Genomic DNA, 23,359 nt, shown 5'->3' with positions numbered 1-23,359 from the left:
AGTGTGAGTGCTGTGTGCACGTGAGTGGGTTGGTTGTGCAGTAGTGTTCAGAATATGAGTTAGGAGCATTATGTGTGTCATGTAAAAATGCATTAATAATGTGCTGCATATGTGTAAAGGACATTACAGTATGTGTAAAAGGGCATTAATAAAGTTGTCATAATGTGTAAGGTGTACTATGTTTATAAGGACATTAATAATGTGTCTCATATGTGTAAGGGGCATTACTCTGTGACATTATGTGTACAAGGTACTCTACTATGTGGCGTTGCATATAGAAAGGGCACTACTGTCAGGGCCGTCTTTTCATATGGGCTCAATGGGCTCTTGCCCAAGGGCCCCAGGATTAAAAGGGCCCTAGGCTAATAGCTGAGGGTCCCCTCTTTCCAGGGGTACCAGATTTTTTTAAATCGACCCTGGGGAACCGGAGATATCCGACTTCAAAGCAGTGGTCCCCATCCAATGTTAATTGTTCTTCCCAGCCAGATATCTCGGGTTCTGTCTGACTTAGAGTTTTTCTGAGGGTATACTCCAAAAGCTGGAACTCTCCCCTTTCAGTGGACACTATGCCCAGAACCAGAGTTATCAGCCTTCAAGCAGCTGGTCCCTGCTCCAGCTCCACACGCTTAATATGCAGTTTTATATTTTTGCTGGTGGATTGCTCTAGCTCCTGAAGTCTGATCCCCAAGTCCCCAGTATCTCCTGAAAGGTGGGACTCTCTAGTTTTTTTTATCCCATTAAAGCTAAGAAATCTATTTCCAGGAACTGAGATATCTGCAGTAAAGCAAGCTGCCCTGACCCCCAGAAAATGATGAATATTAAGCCCACTCCAATATCCACCCCTCCCCTGTATATTAAACACCCCCTACCACCCTGGAAGTCATGTACCAGGGCCCCTTAATTCAGCACAATGTCCCCTTCTACAGTTTAGTGTTCTCCTTCTCCTCCCATTTGTGCAGTAAAGGAGTAATTAGCAGAAATTATTTCTCCATGTCCTACATGCTGAGCGGAATATAGAACTCCCTACCCCCCGCGGGACATCAAAGCTGCCGCTGATAGCACTCCCCACCCCTACCGCTGATGGGTGGGTAGGGGCCCCAATGCATTGCTGTGCCCAGGGGCCTACACTGGTGTTAAGATGGCTCTGACTACTGTGTTGGCTAATGTGAATAAAGAGCAATAGGGTGTGGTGGTGTAATGTGAATAAGGAGCAATTCAGTGTGATTTAATGTGAATAAGGGGGTCTACTGTGAGGAGTAACGTTTATAAGGTAAAGTGATACTACTGTGGGATGTAATGTGAATTATGGACACTATCGCATGATAAAATGTGAATAAAGTTTCAGTACTGTGTGGCGTAATTGGAATTGGGGGTACTATTGTGTGTCATGCCCCTTGTCAGCAAAAACACACCCCTTTTTGGGCTGAGCGCCAAATGTGCGAACTGCTCCTATTTAAAATATAGGGGGTACAAACACCAAAATAAGGACTGCTATGGGTGAGGGTGATAGTGCTGGGAAAGAGGTGCAAGGTCAGAGGTGGAACTAGCGGTGGTGCTAGGGGGCATCAGTCAAAATCTTGCCTAGGGCATCATATTGGTTAGGGCCGGCTCTGCCTGCAAGCCAATATGGTCAATATCGTCCATGTTAGCATGCAGGGCTATGGGTCCGGGTGACGCGGGGACTGAAAAAACTTCATTCCCCCCGTCACCACCTGCCCCCGCTGCCGGGTCGTCCGATGGCCATAACGGCCGTCGGGCAGCTCGGCAGCCAGTCACATACTGTGTAGGGCCCATTAGACTCACAGTTTTCTCCACTTGTTTTATTTTCAATTATTATTATTATTATTATTAATTTTTTATGTACTTTTTTATTACTTTCTAGATCACTTGCTATCGCTGGTCTAAGGGGGGTATTCAATTAGGGCTGATTTTTCTCCTAGGTGAAAAAACTGCACTTTTCGCATTTTTTAGGGCAAATGGGGATTCGCCCTATACAATAGCAGAGCCGTTTTTCACCTAGGCGAAAAATTCAGCAGGAGCAAAAAACATGTGGGTCGGCGAAGCCACGTGTTTTTGCACCTGTGCCGGTGAAAGCGCGGGCCGTTTTTGCCAATTTTGAGGCATTTTTCACCAATGCCTTTTTGCTAAAACATAAGAAGAGAGTACATGGTCTGGGCACCTTGATTGATAAAAATATAGAGTAAATACTCCTAGAGCATCAGGATAATGTACCAGATTAATAACAGCAATGCACCCTAGATAATACACCATAGTTCTGTGCAGTGTAAGGTAACATACGCATAATGTATAATTCAGGTGTAGAGCCTGGAAACTGATCCCTAAAGGAGGAGGTGGGCCCCCATTGCTGGAGATATTCACCAATCAGAATGCAGTATTCTCTACCTGCCTCCCAGGCTGCAGTCAGACAGTGAATGGCTGTCTGCATGCTGATTGGTGGATGACTGGAGCTATCCACCAATCAGAGTGCTGATAGCCATTCACTGTATAACCAAAAAGTTTATTTGAGTATCCTGCACCAGTAACAAAAATAGATATTTGCATAAGTAACCAATCAATTGAAGTTATTTTGTAGGCTTCTCACCTAGATAAATAGAATGATTGGAGGTGCCCCTGGGATTTAAATACAAACGGGTCTATTTACTAAGATTTGGATGGAGATAAAGTAGACAGAGATAAAATACCAGCCAATCAGCTTCTAACTGTAATTTTTCAAACCCGGCCTATGATATGGCAGTAAGGAGCTGATTGGCTGGTACTTTATCTCCATCCAAGGCTTAGTAAATAGACCCCAAAGTACTTTAAAACAAATTCCCTTGCCAAAGGGCCATAGAAAGAGCAGTAGACCCCTTTGTGGGGCATTCTTTCTGTTATTAATTAGCTGTGTGATATCTTGTCAATATAAAACATAACTTTCATTTCTTTCCTGTACAAAATAAGAGAGACGGGACTAATTTGTTATATTTATCATTTATGACATAGTCGCCTTCTAAAAATGCCATAAATGAATTTTGAAAGGACAGAGGAGTCCTCCATGATGACAGTATTACAGCAGCATAACCGTGTAAGCGGACAGCATCATTGTGCATTAAACGTAATTAGAAACATAACAGCCACATTCATGGTGACACAACTGCGCATCGTGTTACCGGGTTCAGTATTTAAGAACAAAGGATGAAAGAGACAGTGAGCAGCAGACACACAATACAAAACACGTTCAGAGCCCCCTCAGGGCAGGGGTGTGGTTTGTTAGGTCGACAGTAACTAGGTCGACACCTGAAATGGAAAATGTCGACATGACAAAAGGTCGACATGAGTTTTTAAAGGTTTTTTTTTGGTGTCGCTTTCTTCGTTAAGTGACCGGGAGCCCCATTAAGTGCACCGTGTCCCCTGCTTCCGGCAAGGTACGTCGGTCTGCTACCGCTGTGCTCGGCACAGGTTACTATTCCTAATTGTAGTCCATGTGGATCGTAAAGTATGAGAACATTAAAAAAAAAAGTTTTAAAAAAAAGCATGTCGACCTTTTCATGTGTCGACCTTTGCCGTGTCGACCAGTGACCACGTCAACCTAAAGGCCATGTTGATCTAATGCATGTCGACCAATAGTGGTCGACCTAATGAGTGTCGACCTAAGTGCTGTCTACAGAGCCGGCCCTACCTAATATGATGCCCTAGGCATGATTTTGGCTGGTGTCACCTAGCACCGTCGCTAGTTCCGCCTCTGACCCAGCACCCCTTTCCCAGCAAGATCACCCCTCACCCATAGTAGTCCTTGTTTTTGTGTTCCTACCCCCTACAGTATATTTTAAATAGGAACAGTGCGCACATTTGGTGCACAGGACTTTTTTGATGAAAATGCATCTTATTTGCAATACTATGTGGCTAGATTGCACAGGCAGTTCTGCTGATTAAAATTATATGTGGCATGCCTATATTCTGTGTGCAACTGTGGCCGTATCTGCAAACAACATGCTACACATAGTGATTTCCACTGTAACATAGCATTTCATATGCAGATACAGCCGCAGTCACACACAAAAAATAGGCATGCCACATATCATTTTAATCAGCAGAACCTGCTTGTGTGATAATACGTTGTAACAGTTGTGTGATAATACGTTGTAACAGTTGTGTGATAATACGTTGTAACAGTTGTGTGATAATACGTTGTAACAGTTGTGTGATAATACGTTGTAACAGTTGTGTGATAATACGTTGTAGCAGTTGTGTGATAATACGTTGTAACAGTTGTGTGATAATACGTTGTAACAGTTGTGTGATAATACGTTGTAACACGTGTGTGATAATACGTTGTAACAGTTGTGTGATAATACGGTGTAACAGTTGTGTGATAATACGTTGTAACAGTTGTGTGATAATACGTTGTAACAGTTGTGTGATAATACGTTGTAACAGTTGTGTGATAATGCTTTGTAACAGTTGTGTGATAATGCTTTGTAACAGTTGTGTGATAATACGTTGTAACAGTTGTGTGATAATACGGTGTAACAGTTGTGTGATAATACGTCGTAACAGTTGTGTGATAATACGTTGTAACAGTTGTGTGATAATACGTTGTAGCAGTTGTGTGATAATACGTTGTAACAGTTGTGTGATAATAAATACGTTGTAGCAGTTGTGTGATAATACGTTGTAACAGTTGTGTGATAATACATTGTAACAGTTGTGTGATAATACGTTGTAACAGTTGTGTGATAATACGTTGTAACAGTTGTGTGATAATACGTTGTAGAAGTTGTGTGATAATACGTTGTAGCAGTTGTGTGATAATACGTTGTAGCAGTTGTGTGATAATACATTGTAGCAGTTGTGTGATAATCGTTGTAACAGTTGTGTGATAATACGTTGTAACAGTTGTGTGATAATACGTTGTAACAGTTGTGTGATAATACGTTGTAACAGTTGTGTGATAATACGTTGTAACAGTTGTGTGATAATACGTTGTAACAGTTGTGTGATAATACGTTGTAACACGTGTGTGATAATACGTTGTAACAGTTGTGTGATAATACGTTGTAACAGTTGTGTGATAATACGTTGTAACAGTTGTGTGATAATACATTGTAGCAGTTGTGTGATAATACGGTGTAACAGTTGTGTGATAATACGTTGTAGCAGTTGTGTGATAATACTTTGTAGCAGTTGTGTGATAATACGTTGTAACAGTTGTGTGATAATACGTTGTAGCAGTTGTGTGATAATACGTTGTAACAGTTGTGTGATATTACGTTGTAGCAGTTGTGTGATAATACGTTGTAACAGTTGTGTGATAATACGTTGTAACAGTTGTGTGATAATACGTTGTAGCAGTTGTGTGATAATACGTTGTAACAGTTGTGTGATAATACGTTGTAGCAGTTGTGTGATAATACGTTGTAACAGTTGTGTGATAATACGTTGTAGCAGTTGTGTGATAATACGTTGTAACAGTTGTGTGATAATACGTTGTAACAGTTGTGTGATAATACGTTGTAGCAGTTGTGTGATAATACGTTGTAACAGTTGTGTGATAATACGTTGTAGCAGTTGTGTGATAACACGTTGTAGCAGTTGTGTGATAATACGTTGTAACAGTTGTGTGATAATACGTTGTAACAGTTGTGTGATAATACGTTGTAACACGTGTGTGATAATACGTTGTAACAGTTGTGTGATTATACGTTGTAACAGTTGTGTGATAATACGTTGTAACAGTTGTGTGATAATACGTTGTAACAGTTGTGTGATAATACGGTGTAACAGTTGTGTGATAATACGTTGTAACACGTGTGTGATAATACGTTGTAACAGTTGTGTGATTATACGTTGTAACAGTTGTGTGATAATACGTTGTAACAGTTGTGTGATAATACGGTGTAACAGTTGTGTGATAATACGGTGTAACAGTTGTGTGATAATACGTTGTAACACGTGTGTGATAATACGTTGTAACAGTTGTGTGATTATACGTTGTAACAGTTGTGTGATAATACGTTGTAACAGTTGTGTGATAATACGTTGTAGCAGTTGTGTGATAATACGTTGTAGCAGTTGTGTGATAATACGTTGTAGCAGTTGTGTGATAATACTTTGTAGCAGTTGTGTGATAATACGTTGTAACAGTTGTGTGATAATACGTTGTATTAGAAGCGCCCCCACAGGGAGCTATAGATGTAATCCAGGGAGAACCACATTAAAAAGACTCTATTCTGACGTCAAAAATTGAAGCCGAGTGTCATACGTACCGCAATCCACGTCAGCATATATATTGTGATTCAGCAGCTTGTATTGTATGACGTGCCTGTTGGTACATAGTGTTTGCGTGTGATCACATTTATAGACATTTTTCCTGACATTCAGATGTAAATGATAAAGGACGGTATTGGTACAGACCAACCCCCTCTGCTGTCCAGTGTCTCTAGTGAGCGGACACTGGATGAGAGGGGGGAAGTCTCAGTGCTGATTGAAGAAACAGGGCAGGTGCTATGACGGCTGAGCGGTGTTAGGTGTTAGATGAACCCTGACACCGTGCGGCATTTGCAGGGATCAAATTCGCCTCCGGACAGCACCGGAACGGAGGTGCCTTACTGGAGAGAGATCTATAACATGAATAAAAGGGGTGAATAGATAACTGTCTGCTGATCGCGGACTCTCCCTGCAGCGGAACGCCACTGCGCAGTGTGCTGGCTTCACAACGAACGTTTCACCACAGGTGGCTTGTTCACCTGCAGCCATTCACTGTATGGAAGCATGTGGACAAATGGCGGTGTGCATGTTATTTATTTTTTATTGTTTCCCGTGAATGGGTGGAAACTGCACATAGGCCCCCTCCTCTCTTATAGCGCTCTGACCTCACAGTCACCTTCCTGCGCAACGTCTGCTCACTCTACGGGTAAATGTATCAAAGCTTGGAGAGAGGTAAAGTAGAGAGCCGTAAAGGGGTCTATGTACTAAGCCTTGGAGAGAGATAAAGTGTACGGCGATAAAGCGCCAGCCAATCAGCTCCCAATTGTCATTTTTCAAACACCGCATGCAACATGATAGTTGTGATCTGATTGGCTGGTACTTTATCTCCGTCCACTTTATCTCTCTCCAGGCTTAATACGTAGATCCCTTTATCTCTCTCAACTTTATCTCTCTCAAAGGCTTGATACATCTCCCCCAAGCCCCCTACACAGAATATTGTTATTATAATGATTACATCAGTTTATATTGTGTAGAATACAGGAAATCATCTTGGATATGCCCTAAAATGAGAACGCCCGCATTTCGCACCAGCTGAGATTTGCAGGAATCTGAAAGTTGCGCTTATTTGCCTTCCACTCAGGATCCAGGCCAGAGTAAGCGAGTGCCAAGTTTGATACATGCGGACCGTGCGTCACTACACAGAAAGCTGCAATATTACAGCAAATCAGGGGCACGTGTGTGTGGACATGGGGGAATAATTCAGACCCAGCCGCTTTAGCGGCCCGCAGCGCAGTTTGCAGACGGCGGCAAACTGCGCATGCACAGCGACCGCACAGCTGCTGTGCGCCAACACACATTGCGGTTGCATCCCAAATGGATGCAACTGCAATGTGATTGACAGTGGCAGGTGTTTACGGGGCGGCGATGCAGCGTTGGGGGTGCAGGGCGAACGGGGGCGGGCCTGGGCTGTTTTCTGGACGTCTGTGTGATGTCACACGCAGCCACTCCAAACAAAAAAATGTCTGCCGCCACCTGACAGCACTGCCAGGGGTCAGCCTTAGTTCCGATGCGTCCGCAATTAGATTAAGGTCGCATCGGGAGGTGGCCTCACACACACTGGGTGGCCTTGTTTGGGGCTGGGTGGCCCCCAGCATGTGCAGAGATGAACGCAGATCTAGGTGCGTATGCAGCGATCTGCGTTCGTCTCTGAATAACCCCCATGGAGCGACAATGCTTACCGAGGAGGAGGAGGTAAAATGTCCTTACTTCAGGGATCCGAGACGCGTTCGCTGACTAAGCTGCAGCATAAAATACTCTTTACCTCACACAACAATGCTACAGCAGGAGCGTTTCCATGAACCTTGTCTTTCCAAGTGGTAATGATTTTGTTTGCGGTCGCCGCAGGCAACGCTTATCAGTAAGCCTGTGTGTTGGGTTCATGCGCTTACATCTTCTATTGGGGTCCCTCCAGAACTCATGTGAGACAAGTGAGAAGTTGGTCAATAAAAGATACAAACAAACAAATAAACAATCCTTTCCCCCAATCACACCAACACTGAGCAGACATTAGGGGGTAACCAATTAGCCACGATAACCCATTTTCTCTAACGTCCTAGTGGATGCTGGGGACTCCGTAAGGACCATGGGGAATAGACGGGCTCCGCAGGAGACATGGGCACTTTAAGAAAGAATTTAGATTCTGGTGTGCTCTGGCTCCTCCCTCTATGTCCCTCCTCCAGACCTCAGTTTGAATCTGTGCCCGGACGAGCTGGGTGCTGTTCAGTGAGCTCTCCTGAGCTTGCTGTGAGAAAGTATTTTGTTAGGTTTTTTATTTTCAGGGAGCTCTGCTGGCAACAGACTCCCTGCATCGTGGTACTGATGGGAGAGAAGCAGCCCTACTCTCTGAAGATAGGTCCTGCTTCTTAGGCTACTGGACACCATTAGCTCCAGAGGGATCGTACACAGGATCTCACCCTTTGTCGTCCGATCCCGGAGCCGCGCCGCCGTCCCCCTCGCAGAGCCGGAAGACAGAAGCCGGGTGAAAGAAGCAAGAAGACTTCGAAATCGGCGGCAGAAGACTCCAGTCTTCAAACTGAGGTAGCGCACAGCACTGCAGCTGTGCGCCATTGCTCCCACACTACACCCACATACTCCGGTCACTGTAGGGTGCAGGGCGCAGGGGGGTGCGCCCTGGGCAGCAATTAGGACCTCTTGGCAAAAGTGGGCATATATACAGTTGGGCACTGTATATATGCATGAGCCTCCGCCATTATATTATACAGAAACGCGGGACAGAAGCCCGCCGCTGAGGGGGCGGGGCTTCTTCCTCAGCACTCACCAGCGCCATTTTTTCTCCACAGCTCCGCTGAGAGGAAGCTCCCCAGGCTCTCCCCTGCAGATACACGGTAGAAGAGGGTAAAAAGAGAGGGGGGGCACATAATTAGGCGCAAAAATCAATATAAACAGCAGCTACTGGGTTAACATTAAGTTACTGTGTTAATCCTGGGTTAATAGCGCTGGGGTGTGTGCTGGCATACTCTCTCTCTGTCTCTCCAAAGGGCCTTGTGGGGGAATTGTCTTCAGATGAGCATTCCCTGAGTGTGTGGTGTGTCGGTACGTGTGTGTCGACATGTCTGAGGTAAAAGGCTCCCCTAAGGAGGTGATGGAGCAAATATGTGTGTGAGAGGGTGTCTCCGTCGACAACGCCGACACCTGTTTGGATATGTGTAATTAAGTGCTAAGGTAAATTTATTGTACAAAAGATTAGAGAACAGACAGGGAATCTACCCATGTCTGTCCCTATGTCACAGAGACCTTCAGAGTCTCTCAATGATCACTATCCAAAATAATAGACACTGATATCGACACGGAGTCTGACTCCAGTGTCGACTACGATAATGCAAAGTTACAGCCAAAATGGCAGAAAAGTATTCAATATATGATTATTGTAATAAAAGATGATTTGCATATCACTGATGACTCATCTGTCCCTGACACAAGGGTACACATGTTTAAGGGGAAGAAAGCTGAGGTAAATTTCCCTCCTCTCATGAGGAAACAGAGCGGGAATCTCCAGACAAGAGACTGCAGTTTCCCACAAAGAATTCTCAGGGAGTATCCTTTCCCCACTAGGGCCAGGATACGATGGGAATCTTCCCCTAGGGTGTCACGTTTGCCCAAAAGGTAGCCCTGACGTAACAGCTATTCTCAGGGATCCTGCAGATAGCGTGCACATTCTGGTACACTACTCAGAGCGGCGATTGTGTCGGCATGGGTTTATAGCGCTGTGGCAGCATGGACAGGTACCTTATCAGCAGAGATTGAGACCCTAGAATGTATATATAGAGATATATATATTAAAGATGCTGTCTTAAGAGATATATATATATATAAAACATGCCCAAAGAGACATGAGTCTACTGGGCCCTAGAGTCAAAGCTATGTCGATTTCTGCTTGACGTGTCTTGTAGAATATGCAATGGACAGATGATGCCGACTTAAGAGGCATATGCAAGGCTGAGGATTGTGTGGAGAAGGGTTCTCGGACCTGGTCTCCACAGCTATAGCTGGTAATTCTGATATTTTGCCTTATATTCCTGCACAGCCTAGGAAAGCACGACATTATCAAATGCAGCCTTTCGAACAAAGAAACAAGAAAGTCCGAGGTGCGTCCTTTCTTGCCAGAGGCGGGGGCAGAGGAAAGAAGCTGCACAACACAGCTAGTTCCCGGGAACAGAAGTCCTCCCCGGCCTCTACAAAATCCACCGCATGTCGCTGGGGCTCCACAGGCGGAGCTAGGCCCGGTGGGGGCACGCCTTCGTAAGTTCAGCCACAAGTGGGTTCACTCCCTGTTAGATCCCTGGGCAATAGATATTGTGTCTCAGGGATACAAGCTGGACTTTGTGGAGATGCCCCCTCACCGACGGCCCTGCCGGCTTTCCCCCACGAGAGGGAAACAGTGTTAACTGCAATTCACAAATTGTATCTTCAACAGGTGGTGGTCAAGGTTCCCCTCCCTCAACAAGGAGGGGGTTATTATTCAACCATGTTGTAGTCCCGAAACCAGACGGTTCGGTCAGACCCATATTGAATTTAAAATCCCTGAACATATACCTGAAAAGGTTCAAGTTCAAGATGGAATCGCTAAGAGCGGTCATTGCAAGCCTGAAAGGGGGAGATTTTATGGTGACTCTGGACATAAAGGATGCATACCTTCATGTCCCCATTTATCCACCTCATCAGGCGTACCTCAGAATTGTGGTATGGGATTGTCATTACCAATTTCAGACGTTGCCGTTTGGTCTCTCCACGGCCCCGAGAATATTCACCAAGGTAATGGCGGAAATGATGGTGCTCCTGCGGAAGCAAGGTGTCACTATTATCACGTACTGGGACGATCTCCTCATAAAAGCGAGATCAAGAGAGCAGTTGCTGAACAGCGTATCACTTTCTCTGGAAGTGTAACGGCAACACGGCTGGATTCTATATATTCCAAGTCGCAGTTGGTTCCTACAGCTCATCTGCCTCTCCTAGGCATGATCCTAGATACAGACCAGAAAAGAGTTTGTCTCCCGATAGAGAGAGCTCAGGAGCTCGTGACACTGGTCAGGAATCTATTAAAACCAAAACAGGTGTCAGTGCATCACTGCACTCGAGTCCTGGGAAGGATGGTGGCATCTTACGAGGCCATTCCCTTCGGCAGGTTCCATGCGAGGACCTTCCAATGGGACTTACTGGACAAGTGGTCCAGATCACATCTTCAGATGCATCGGTTAATCACCCGATCCCCCAGGGCCAGGGTGTCTCTCCTGTGGTGGCTGCAGAGTGCTCACCTTCTCGAAGGTCGCAGATTCGGCATTCAGGACTGGGTCCTGGTGACCACGGATGCAAGCCTCCGAGGGTGGGGGGCAGTCACACAGGGAGGAAATTTCCAAGGGCTGTGGTCAAGTCAGGAGACTTGCCTTCACATCAACATCCTGGAACTAAGGGCCATATACAACGCCCTACGTCAAGCGGAGTCCCTGCTTCGCGACCAACCGGTTCTGATTCAGTCAGACAACATCACCGCAGTGGCTCATGTAAACCGCCAAGGTGGCACAAGGAGCAGGGTGGCGATGGTAGAAGCCACCAGAATTCTTCGCTGGGCGAAGAATCACGTAAGCGCACTGTCAGCAGTGTTCATTCCGGGAGTGGACAACTGGGAAGCAGACTTCCTCAGCAGGCACGACCTCCACCCGGGAGAGTGGGGACTTCATCAAGAAGTCTTCACGCAGATTGCAAGTCGGTGGGAACTGCCACAGGTGGACGTGATGGCATCTCGCCTCAACAAAAAGCTGCAGAGATATTGTGCCAGGTCAAGAGACCCTCAGGCGATAGCTGTGGACGCAGTGGTGACACCGTGGGTGTTCCCGTTGGTCAATGTATTTCCTCCTCTTCCTCTCATACCCAAGGTGCAGAGAATCATAAGGAAAAGAGGAGTGAGAACAATACTCATTGTTCTGGATTGGCCAAGAAGGACTTGGTATCCAGATCTGTAAGAAATGCTCACAGAGGACCCGTGGCCTTTGCCTCTAGGACAGGACTTGTGCAACAGGGGGCCTGTCTGTTCCAAGACTTGCCGCGGCTGCGTTTAGACGGCATGGCGGTTGAACGCCGGGTCCTAGCAGAAAAAGGCATTCCGGATGAGGTCATTTCTATGCTAATAGAGGCTAGGAAGGATGTGACGTCTCAACATTATCACCGTATATGGCGAAAATATGTGGCTTGGTGTGATGCCAGGAATGCCCCTACGGAGGAATTCCAGCTGGGCCTTTTCCTTCACTTCCTACAGTCGGGAGTGACTTTGGGCCTTAAATTGGGTTCCATTGAGGTTCAGATTTCGGCCTTATCCATTTTCTTTCAAAAAGAACTGGCTTCTCTGCCTGAAGTTCAGACGTTTGTAAAGGGAGTGCTGCATATTCAGCCCCCTTTTGTGCCTCCAGTGGCACCTTGGGAGCTTAACGTGGTGTTGAGTTTCCTGAAATCACACTGGTTTGAACCACTCAAAACGGTGGAAGTAAAATATCTCACGTGGAAGGTGGTCATGCTATTAGCCTTGGCTTCGCCTAGGCGTGTGTCAGAATTGGCGGCTTTGTCACATAAAAGCCCTTATCTGGTTTTCCATGCGGATAGAACAGAATTGCGGACCCGCCCACAATTTCTGCCGAAAGTGGTTTCATCCTTTCTTATAAACCAACCTATTGTGGTGCCTGTGGCTACTACTGACTTGGAGGATTCCGAGTCACTGGATGTAGTCGGGGCTTTGAAGGTTTATGCAGCCAGAACGGCTAAGGTCAGGAAAACAGAATCTTTGTTTATCCTGTATGCTTCCAACAAGCTTGGGGCGCCTGCTTCAAAGCAAACTATTGCTCGCTGGATCTGTAACACGATTCAGCAGGCTCATTCTGCGGCTGGGCTGCCGCTGCCTAAATCAGTTAAGGCCCATTCCACAAGGAAGGTGGGCTCTTCTTGGGCGGCTGCCCGAGGGGTCTCGGCATTACAGCTTTGCTGAGCGGCTACTTGGTCGGGTTCAAACACCTTTGCATGTTCTACAAGTTTGATACCCTGGCTGAGGAGGACCTTGTGTTTGCTCATTCGGTGCTGCAGAGTCATCCGCACTCTCCCGCCCGTTTGGGAGCTTTGGTATAATCCCCATGGTCCTTACGGAGTCCCCAGCATCCACTAGGACGTTAGAGAAAATAAGATTTTACTTACCGGTAAATCTATTTCTCGTAGTCCGTAGTGGATGCTGGGCGCCCGTCCCAAGTGCGGACTTCTTCTGCAATACTTGTATATAGTTATTGCTTAAATAAGGGTTACGTTATGGTTGCATCAGGGTTGATCTGATGCTCCGTTGTTGTTCATACTGTTAACTGGGTAAGTTTATCACAAGTTATACGGTGTGAGTGGTGTGACTGGTATGATTCTTGCCCTGGATTCCAAAATCCTTTCCTTGTACTGTCAGCTCTTCCGGGCACAGTTTCTCTAACTGAGGTCTGGAGGAGGGACATAGAGGGAGGAGCCAGAGCACACCAGAATCCAAATTCTTTCTTAAAGTGCCCTGTCTCCTGCGGAGCCCGTCTATTCCCCATGGTCCTTACGGAGTCCACAGCATCCACTACGGACTACGAGAAATAGATTTACCGGTTAGTAAAATCTTATTTTCGTGGCAACAATGTGGCTTTTTTCGCCACCCGCAATATCGCAGCTATTACTCGCATGCGATAATTCTCCATTGGGTTTACCGCAACTTTCTCTTCGCCTACTCTAAGCAGGTGGAACTTTGGGTAAAAATATTGGAACTTGGGGGGTCATTCCGAGTTGATCGTAGCTGTGCTAAATTTAGCACAGCTACGATCATTCACACTGACATGCGGGGGGACGCCCAGCACAGGGCTAGTCCGCCCCGCATGTCAGTGCCGCCCCCCCACAGAAGTGCAAAGGCATCACACAGCGGCGATGCCTTTGCACTTCCAGAGTAGCTCCCGACCAGCGCAGCTTTAGCGTGCTGGCCGGGAGCTACTCGTCGCTCCCCGGACCGCAGCGGCTGCTTGTGATGTCACGCAGCCGCCGCAGGCCGCCCCCCCCCCAACGGTCTGGACATGCCTACATTGGCCGGACTGCTCCCCCTAAACGGCGGCTTAACGCCGCCGTCTAGCCCCCTCCCGCCCAACGACGGCTGCCATGCGCCGGCGCACTGCGGCGCCGACACATGCGCAGTTCCGACCCGATTGCTGTGCTGCGACAAACCGCAGCGAGTGATCTGGTCAGAATGACCCCCTTGGTTCAGAACCCCTTGGACACCCTCCCTTAATAACTAATTAGGCAGAACTTACTTTTAATTAGCCAATAATAAGTAATAAGAATTGGGATATGGGACAAGTATATTGGGGGGGGGGGCTTTATAAGTGGGACAAGTGTTTTTAGGCGTGCAGATGGGAGTAATTGGTCATTTTGCAAGTTGCCTTTGTTTAACCCAAATATATACATAGGGGGACATTTACTAAGCAGTGATAAAAGTGGAGACCTGAGCCAGTGGAGAAGTTGCCCATGGCAACCAATCAGCTGCTCTGTATAATTTTATAGTATGCAAATTATAAATGTTACGTCAATGCTGATTGGTTGCCATGGGCAACTTCTCCACTGGCTAAATTCTCCACTTTTATCATTGCTTAGTAAATGTCCCCCTTAATTACTTATACCCATTTTCATGTACCCCAAATTTAATGAGAGAGATTGCAGCCATTTAACACATTTGAAGTCCCCAAAATCTTTTTATTTTGCCCTCTATTATACCTCTGTCTTGTTATTCTATGTCGTTTTGGCATTTTTTGGGGTACAGGCTGATTTCCCCGCCGTTACCTGCACTGTTCACTGGCTAACACATCGCAGGTCACCTGTTTTCGCAATTTTCTAATAGGATAGGTCAAAAAACGGGATCGTGCATACCTGCTATAAACTGGGGGTTTTCCGGGCGATAGGTGCGATAAACCATGATGGCGTATCGCGGCTAATTGGCTACCCCCCTTTCTGTCTGTGATGTCACATCAGAGTTACTGTCCATCTTCAGCACCCCCCCACGTAACTCATCCGCCCAGCACTGGCTGCAGACCTGTAGAGAGACACAGGCCAGGTAGGGTGTCCGAGTGCTGAGTCCACACTCCAGGGACGCAGAACCCGCCCAGAATGAGATTAGCAGAGAGACGGTTTGATACTGTACGTACAGCCTTGGACATATAGGACGTCTGGACTATTGTGGGTCAGAGGACAAGGAAACACGGGACGGTAAACATCAACCAGCTGGAGTAAAGGTGACATTTACAACCGTCACATTCAAAGGCCTCTATAAGTATTGCAGAGCATAACACACCGGATAGGGCGCTGATGCAGAGTCAGCTGTATGTGCTCCCACATCGCCGGCATGACACGTATAGCCACCCGTAGGAGCTGTACGCATCTTTGCAATGAATACGCCCCCTATCCATGCGCTCATTTGATAGTCGTCATCATCATCAGGGCACACGTGCACCAGCTTATGCTTGCTGCAAGTGATACACCTGGAAACTGGCATATTTACGCTTACGCTACGCCTACGCTTACAAGTCTGCGTAGACCGCAGCTAAATCGACATGCCCTGTCAGAACTTTGAATATGTGAGTACACCCCCTTACAGGCCATTTACTTGCTCCACGCTGCACAGGGCAACCCACCCGCTCCACGCTGCACAGGGCGGCCCACCCGCTCCACACTGCACAGGGCGGCCTACCCGCTCCACGCTGCACAGGGCGGCCCACCCGCTCCACGCTGCACAGGGCGGCCCACCCGCTCCACACTGCACAGGGCGGCCCACCTGCTCCACGCTGCAAAGGGCGGCCCACCTGCTCCACGCTTCCCAGGGCAGCCTACCTGCTCCACGCTGCACAGGGCAGCCTACCTGCTCCACGCTGCACAGGGCAGCCTATCTGATCCACGCTGCACAGGGCGGCCTACCTGCTCCACGCTGCACAGGGCGGCCTACCTGCTCCACGCTGCACAGGGCGGCCTACCTGCTCCACGCTGCACAGGGCAGCCTACCTACTCCACGCTGCACAGGACAACCCACCTGCTCCACGCTGCACATGGCAACCCACCTGCTCCACGCTGCACAGGGTGGCCTACCTGCTCCACGCTGCACAGGGCAGCCTACCTACTCCACGCTGCACAGGGCGGCCTACCTGCTCCACGCTGCACATGGCTTCCCACTTGCTCCACGCTGCACAGGGCGGCCTACCTGCTCCACGCTGCACAGGACAACCCACCTGCTCCACGCTGCACATGGCAACCCACCTGCTCCACGCTGCACAGGGTGGCCTACCTGCTCCACGCTGCACAGGGCAACCCACCTGCTCCACGCTGCACAGGGTGGCCTACCTGCTCCACGCTGCACATGGCTTCCCACTTGCTCCACGCTGCACAGGGCGGCCTACCTGCTCCACGCTGCACAGGGCAACCCACCTGCTCCACGCTGCACAGGGTGGCCTACCTGCTCCACGCTGCACAGGGCAACCCACCTGCTCCACGCTGCACAGGGCAACACACCTGCTCCACGCTGCACAGGGCAACCCACCTGCTCCACGCTGCACAGGGTGGCCTACCTGCTCCACGCTGCACAGGGCGTCCTACCTGCTCCACGCTGCACAGGGCGTCCTACCTGCTCCACGCTGCACAGGGCAACCCACCTGCTCCACGCTGCACAGGGCAACCCACCTGCTCCACGCTGCACAGGGCAACCCACCTGCTCCACACTGCACAGGGCAACCCACTTGCTCCACGCTGCACAGGGCGGCCTACCTGCTCCACGCTGCACAGGGCAACCCACCTGCTCCACGCTGCACAGGGCGGCCCACCTGCTCCACACTGCACAGGGCAACCCACTTGCTCCATGCTGCACAGGGTGGCCTACCTGCTCCACGCTGCACAGGGCGGCCTACCTGCTCCACGCTGCACAGGGCAACCCACCTGCTCCACGCTGCACAGGGCGGCCCACCTGCTCCAGGCTGCACAGGGCAGCCTGCCTGTTACCAGCCTACCTGTTTCTGTGCAGGGTAAATACTGGCTGCTTTATTTATACACTGCATTTTAGATTTGAGTTTGAACACACCCCACCCAAATCTAACTCTCTCTGCACGTTACATCTGCCCCACCTGCAGTGCAGCATGGTGTTGCCTAGTTGCTTGTTTGCTTCCACATGTGAATAAGCCCCCTTGTGCGTGTCCACAGTCAGAATGTTGACAAAGCATGAATCCCTGTTATAGCCTAACCCTAAATGTACATTTAGCACATAATGAACATATGGACAGTCTGACTGGATACCGACATGACTCCATGGTACATTGCATTGTTTAATGGGGGTCATTCAGACCTGATCGCTCACTATGGATTTTTTGCAGCGCTGCGATCAGATAGTCGTCGCCTATAGGGGAGTGTATTTTAGCTTTGCAAGTGTGCGAACGCATGTGCAGCCGAGTGGTACAAAAATAGTTTGTGCAGTTTCTGAGTAGCTCAGAACTTACTCAGCCGCTGCGATCACTTCACCCTGTCCGGGACCAGAATTGACGTCAGACACCCGCCCTGCAAACGCTTGGACACGCCTGTGTTTTTCCTACCACTCCCAGAAAACGGTCAGTTGCCACCCACAAACGCCCTCTTCCTGTCAGTCTCCATGCGATCGGCTGTGCGAATGGATTCTTTGTTAAATCCATCGCTCAGCAATGATCCGCTTTGTACTCGTACGACGCGCCTGCGCATTGCGGTGTATACGCATGCGCAGTTCTGACCTGATCGCAGCGCAGCGAAAAAACCTAGCGTGCGATCAGGTCTGAATGACCCCCTGTGTTCCCCAGTCAGAGATCCATAGGTGGGCACGTTGGACAGAATACAGAGCTGGGTTCAGGGCTGCGGTGAGTACAAACTTAAGGGGACATGTACTAAGCAGTGATAAAAGTGGAGAAGTGAGCCAGTGGAGAAGTTGCCCGTGGCAACCAATCAGCATTGACGTAACATTTATAATTTGCATACTATAAATGTATACAGAGCAGCTGATTGGTTGCCGTGGGCAACTTCTCCACTGGCTCACTTCTCCACTTTTATCACTGCTTAGTACATGTGCCCCTAAACTCCAAAGGTCACTATATAGAGGTAAATTTATACTGTGTTCACTGTATGGGGGATTTCACCAAGTTACCATGAACAGGGTCCACTGCAGGAATTAGGGTAATAAACAACACATAGAAATACTGTAAGTGTCATTAGTGGCCTGGGACAGTCAATGACTAGATCTAATCTTTGGCTGAGAACCATCTGTTTGGCATCTATACCAGTCTAAGCACTACATCATTATCTTAACGAACACTTATAAATAACGCTATAGAAGGGATATTTTATTATTTTATGGTGATCAGCGCGGTTGGTGTAATGGCTAGCATGACTGCCCCACAGCCAGTGGTGGAACTTGTGAGTGGTGGGCCCAGGTGCAAAAATATAACTTCACTATATACCAAGTGGTGCCGGGGGGGGGGGGGGGGGTGGATCGGGTACAAACTACCCAGGCTCGGGCTGCTGAAGGGGCCCGAGTCCGCTAACCGTCCCCCCCCGCCTTCCCCCCCAAGTATACCTGTGCTGGGGCCAGCCAGCGGCGGCGCCATCTTCCTGGTGATAACTACAGGAAGATGTCGCCACACATAGGGGGAGATGTACTAAGCCTAAAAAGTGATACATTTCACAGTGATAAACTGCCAGCCAATCAGCTCCTAACTGCCATGTCACTGGCTGTGTTTGAAAAATTACAGTTAGGAGCCGATTGGCTGGTACTTTATCACTGTGATATTTATCACTTTTCAAGGCTTAGTACATCTGGCCCATAGAAACCAAAGACTTTGCTCTCTTGTGACCAGCATCATCTTCCCAAATATCACTTGGAAGATGGTGCTGGCCAGGGTAGGAGGGACCCGCTTTAAGATCAAGTAAGGTAGGAAGCGGATAGCCTTCCTCCCGCCCCCCCCCCCCCCGTGCTAAAACAGCACCCCCCTTGTGCAGTGCGTGGGCCACCCCACAATTATTTTATTGTTAAAATACTTTTATATTAAAGTGCATAGTAACGCCCACTTTATTAAGCCATGCCCCCGCCCCTTTACCGGGGCCTGGCGTGGCTCTCGACGGCCCTGTATTTGCCACATGGCAGTGGGTGACAGGGAGAGGCAAAGGGTGATAGCATAAGGCAGGGGGAGGCAGAGGCTGACAGGGAGAGACAGTGGGTGACAGGGGTACAACCACTTCTTGTGCTTTCCTCAGCGTGGCGCTCAGTCAGTCAGACTCTGACAGTGCCAGTTACAGCGGGTGTGAGCTGCCTGTAATTCATGACAGCAGTGAATCAGAAATAATGTGCAGCTGTGTGTTACTAAGAGGCAGTGGTGCCGAGAGAGGGGGGGAGAGGGTACAAATTACCCGAACCCAGGTCTGATGGAAGGGCCCAGTGAGGGTCCAGTAGGGGCCCAGGCCCCCTCCCCCTTACATAGCAGCAGCAGCTGCAGCTCTTTTCCTCAGCCCAGCTCACGCTGCTGTGTACTGGGCTGCAGTATGGCCATGGAAGTGCTTAAAATACTCGTTTAACAAAAAAAAAATCAAACGGTACATGACCACACCTCCTGTGATTAGGCCACACCCCTTGAAAAGTCCCTGGGCCCATCCTGGTTCTCGACTGCCCAGCTTAGAGACAGTAAGTGGCTGTGATCACCAGTGCTGATAGGTGACAGGACTCCTCTATCAGCCCGGCACACACAAGGTCAGCCCCGCCTACCTGAGGTAAAGAGCAGGTCCCTCAGTCAGTGAGGTCCACCCTGATCTCTGCACTGGGCCAAGCATCTGACATTGCCCAAAATTGTCTGCAGGGGGGTGGGGGGCATAGGGCAGGGGATAACTCATTGCTGGTCTGGGCAGCAGTGGACCCCTTAGTCCTCAGGGGCCCCGGTGGAATGCACCTCCTGCACCAATGGTAGTTCCGCCTCTGCCCACAGCACTGAGGTTTTGGCCTTGATTGCCTCCAAGACCCTAACTGTGTGGTGTTTGTATGTTCTCCCCTGTGTTTGTGTGTGTTTCCTCCATGTACTCCAATTTCCTTCCACAGTCCAAAAACGCATTGGCAATTGCTTCACATGATACAGTCTTAATACTTTAATATGTTCTTACGTATCTTGCTTTTATAAATGTTCCAAATAACAGAACCGGTCACTGACCGGGTGCAGGGTGGGCGGTGTCGGCCCCCCTGGACCTGAGGGCCTGTGTGCACACTCTGCACCCATTATAGAAAGGCCTCTGCATTGGGAGCCATAGTAACTGGACTCCGCCCCCCTTCCTCCTTCCCAATGCTACCTGCATCTCTCCTTCAGGAACTCTCCTGGAGGAGACAAATACAAACTAGGCACCTGTGTGTCCTACTGAGGGTGAATTCCACATGACGGAGGGATTCGGAATATAGTTAATGTTAAATGCAGTTAATTGTGCTGTTGTCGTTAGGGATAAAGTGCTGCTCCTACAGAGATAACCTGTGTCCACAAAAGATGCGGCTGAAGATAAAGAAAAGACATTTACCTGGTTTATCCGCCGTCTTCCAGGGACAGTCCCAGCATTTAAATATTTGTTGCAGCCAGCGTCCCCATTTTTCTAAACTGACCAACTGCTCAGCTGTCCACAGCGGACTTGGGAGGAGTACGGCGCCCCTCGTTGGTTGGGGATTGTAGTGATTATTTGCCTTTTACATTTTGTAAATTCTTCCTTTTCATAAATGTAAATAGCAAAGCCTGGGAAGGTGGATGGGAGGTAGTGGACTAAAAAGGGGGACATTTACACTGCTGCTATAGACCTGACGCTGAGTGCTACACAAATAGCTTTCTATTCATGAAGCGGTAAAAAGAGTGGAGAAGTGAGCCTGTGGAGAAGTTGCCTATGGCAACCAATCAGCTGCTCCGTACAATTGTATAGAATGCACATTATAAATGTCACTTCAATGCTGATTGGTTGCCATGGGCAACTTCTCCACTGGCTCACTTCTCCACACTTTTCACGGGTGTAGTACGGCTGACCGGCGGTCAGGAGATCGCCGGTCAGCTTACCGACGCTGGGATCCCGGCAGCATACCGACGCCGGGATCCCGACGGGGAGGGGCGAGTGCAGCAAGCCCCTTGCAGGCTCGCTGCGCTAGCCACACTGCGGGCTCGGTGGCGACCTGCGGTCGCACGGGTTCTATTCCCACTCTATAGGTGTCGTGGACACCCACGAGCGGAAATAGTCCCTGTTGGTCGGCATGCCGACCGTCGAGATAGTGAGCCGTCGGGATGGTGGAGGAGGTCACGTGACTGTCGGTCAGCCGACCGGCGGTCACATGAATACCACCCCTTTTCACTGCTTCATGAACAGACCCCATAGTTCCTTTGTAACCTCTGTATTGTGTACATGGACATATAAATGCACATATATATATTTGCATGTATGTAGATTTTTATGCAACATGGCACCTCTTGTTCAATGCTGGAGCATGCGCACTGTGAAAACATGCAAGCTGTACTTAAGACCGCACATACACTCCACTGTGCAACAGCCCCTGTGGGGTATATTTACTAAGGTGCGGGTTCAAAGAACTGGAGGTGTTGCCAATAGCAACCAGAGTCTAGCTATTATCTCCTAGAAGGTGCTAGATAAATGAAAAGTAGGATCTGATTGGTCACTACGGCCAACGTCTGCACTTCTGTAAACTCACACCTTAGTAAATATGCAAATTCATTTCCTCTCGTGCCTTATATTAGATTTAGCCCTACCTATTCTTATCCTCTGACCTTTACGTGACAATATATATTACAGCAGAACAGTTACATACAGTACTGTCAAAATCAGAGCCGGCCATAGGCATAGGCAAACTAGGCAATTGCCTAGGGCATTTGATATGCCTAGGGGCATCAGCAGCTTCTGCTAATTAAAATGATATGCGGCATGCCTATATTCTGTGTGTAGCATTTCATATGCAGATACAGCCACAGTCTCACACAGTATATAGGCATGCTGCATATCATTTTAATCAGCAGAAGCTGCTTGTGCATCCTAGCCACATAGCAATGCATTAAGAAAATGTGCCCAACGTTAGCACTGAGGCAAGAGTTATGAGGACACATCTGTATCCAAGCAGAGGTCACAGTGTTAGTGGCAGTGTGAGTGCTGTGTGCATGTGAGTGTGTTGGTTGTGCGGTAGTATTTGGAATATGTGTAAGGAGCACTATGTGTGTCATGTAAAAATGCATTAATAACGTGCAGCAAATGTGTAGGGGGCACTATGTATGTCATTATGTGTATAAGGGCATTAATAATGTGCAGCATATGTGTAAGGGACATTATGTGTAAAAGGGCATTAATAAAGGTTGTCATAATGTGTAAGGCACATTGGGGGTCATTCCGAGTTGTTCGCTCGTTCTTTTTTTCTCGCAACGGAGCGATTAGTCGCTAATGCGCATGCGCAATGTCCGCAGTGCGACTGCGCCAAGTAAATTTGCTATGCAGTAAGGTATTTTACTCACGGCATTACGAGGTTTTTTCTTCGTTCTGGTGATCGTAATGTGATTGACAGGAAGTGGGTGTTTCTGGGCGGAAACAGGCCGTTTTATGGGTGTGTGCGAAAAAACGCTACCGTTTCTCGGAAAAACACGGGAGTGGCTGGAGAAATGGAGGAGTGTCTGGCCGAACGCTGGGTGTGTTTGTGACGTCAAACCAGGAACGAAACTGACTGAACTGATCGCAGATGCCGAGTAAGTCTGGAGCTACTCAGAAACTGCTAAGAAGTGTCTATTCGCAATTCTGCTAATCTTTCGTTCGCAATTTTGATAAGCTAAAATTCACTCCCAGTAGGCGGCGGCTTAGCGTGTTCAAAGCTGCTAAAAGCAGCTTGCGAGCGAACAACTCGGAATGACCCCCATTATGTTTATAAGGACATTAATAATGTGTCTCATATGTGTAAGGGGCATTACTGTGTGGCATTATGTGTATAAGGTGCTCTACTATTTGGCATTGCGTATAGAAAGGGCACTACTGTGTCGTC

At 48.4% G+C, this 23,359-nt stretch overlaps 2 protein-coding genes across 3 annotated transcripts in view; one reads left to right on the top strand and one right to left on the bottom strand.

The window, feature by feature from the left end:
- Nucleotides 1-23,359, top strand: part of LOC135057435 (guanylate cyclase 2G-like) — a 213,686-nt gene that overhangs the window by 929 nt on the left and 189,398 nt on the right. The window lies entirely within an intron of this gene.
- ACSL5 (acyl-CoA synthetase long chain family member 5) overlaps nucleotides 1-23,359 on the bottom strand; it is a 93,788-nt gene that overhangs the window by 69,475 nt on the left and 954 nt on the right. Inside the window, exon 1 of one of the 2 annotated variants that reach the window (XM_063962569.1) lies at nucleotides 20,467-20,557. The exons of the other annotated variant lie outside the window; for it this stretch is intronic. The gene's annotated coding sequence lies outside the window, so the exon portion shown is untranslated. Of the gene's footprint in view, nucleotides 1-20,466; nucleotides 20,558-23,359 lie in introns of those variants that run through there. 2 annotated transcript variants of the gene reach the window in all.

Source organism: Pseudophryne corroboree, chromosome 3, assembly GCF_028390025.1.
Source record: "Pseudophryne corroboree isolate aPseCor3 chromosome 3, aPseCor3.hap2, whole genome shotgun sequence".
Lineage (NCBI taxonomy): Eukaryota > Metazoa > Chordata > Amphibia > Anura > Myobatrachidae > Pseudophryne > Pseudophryne corroboree.
The sequence above is the reverse complement of the archived record's forward strand: the minus strand, read 5'-3'. Positions and strand labels throughout refer to the sequence as shown.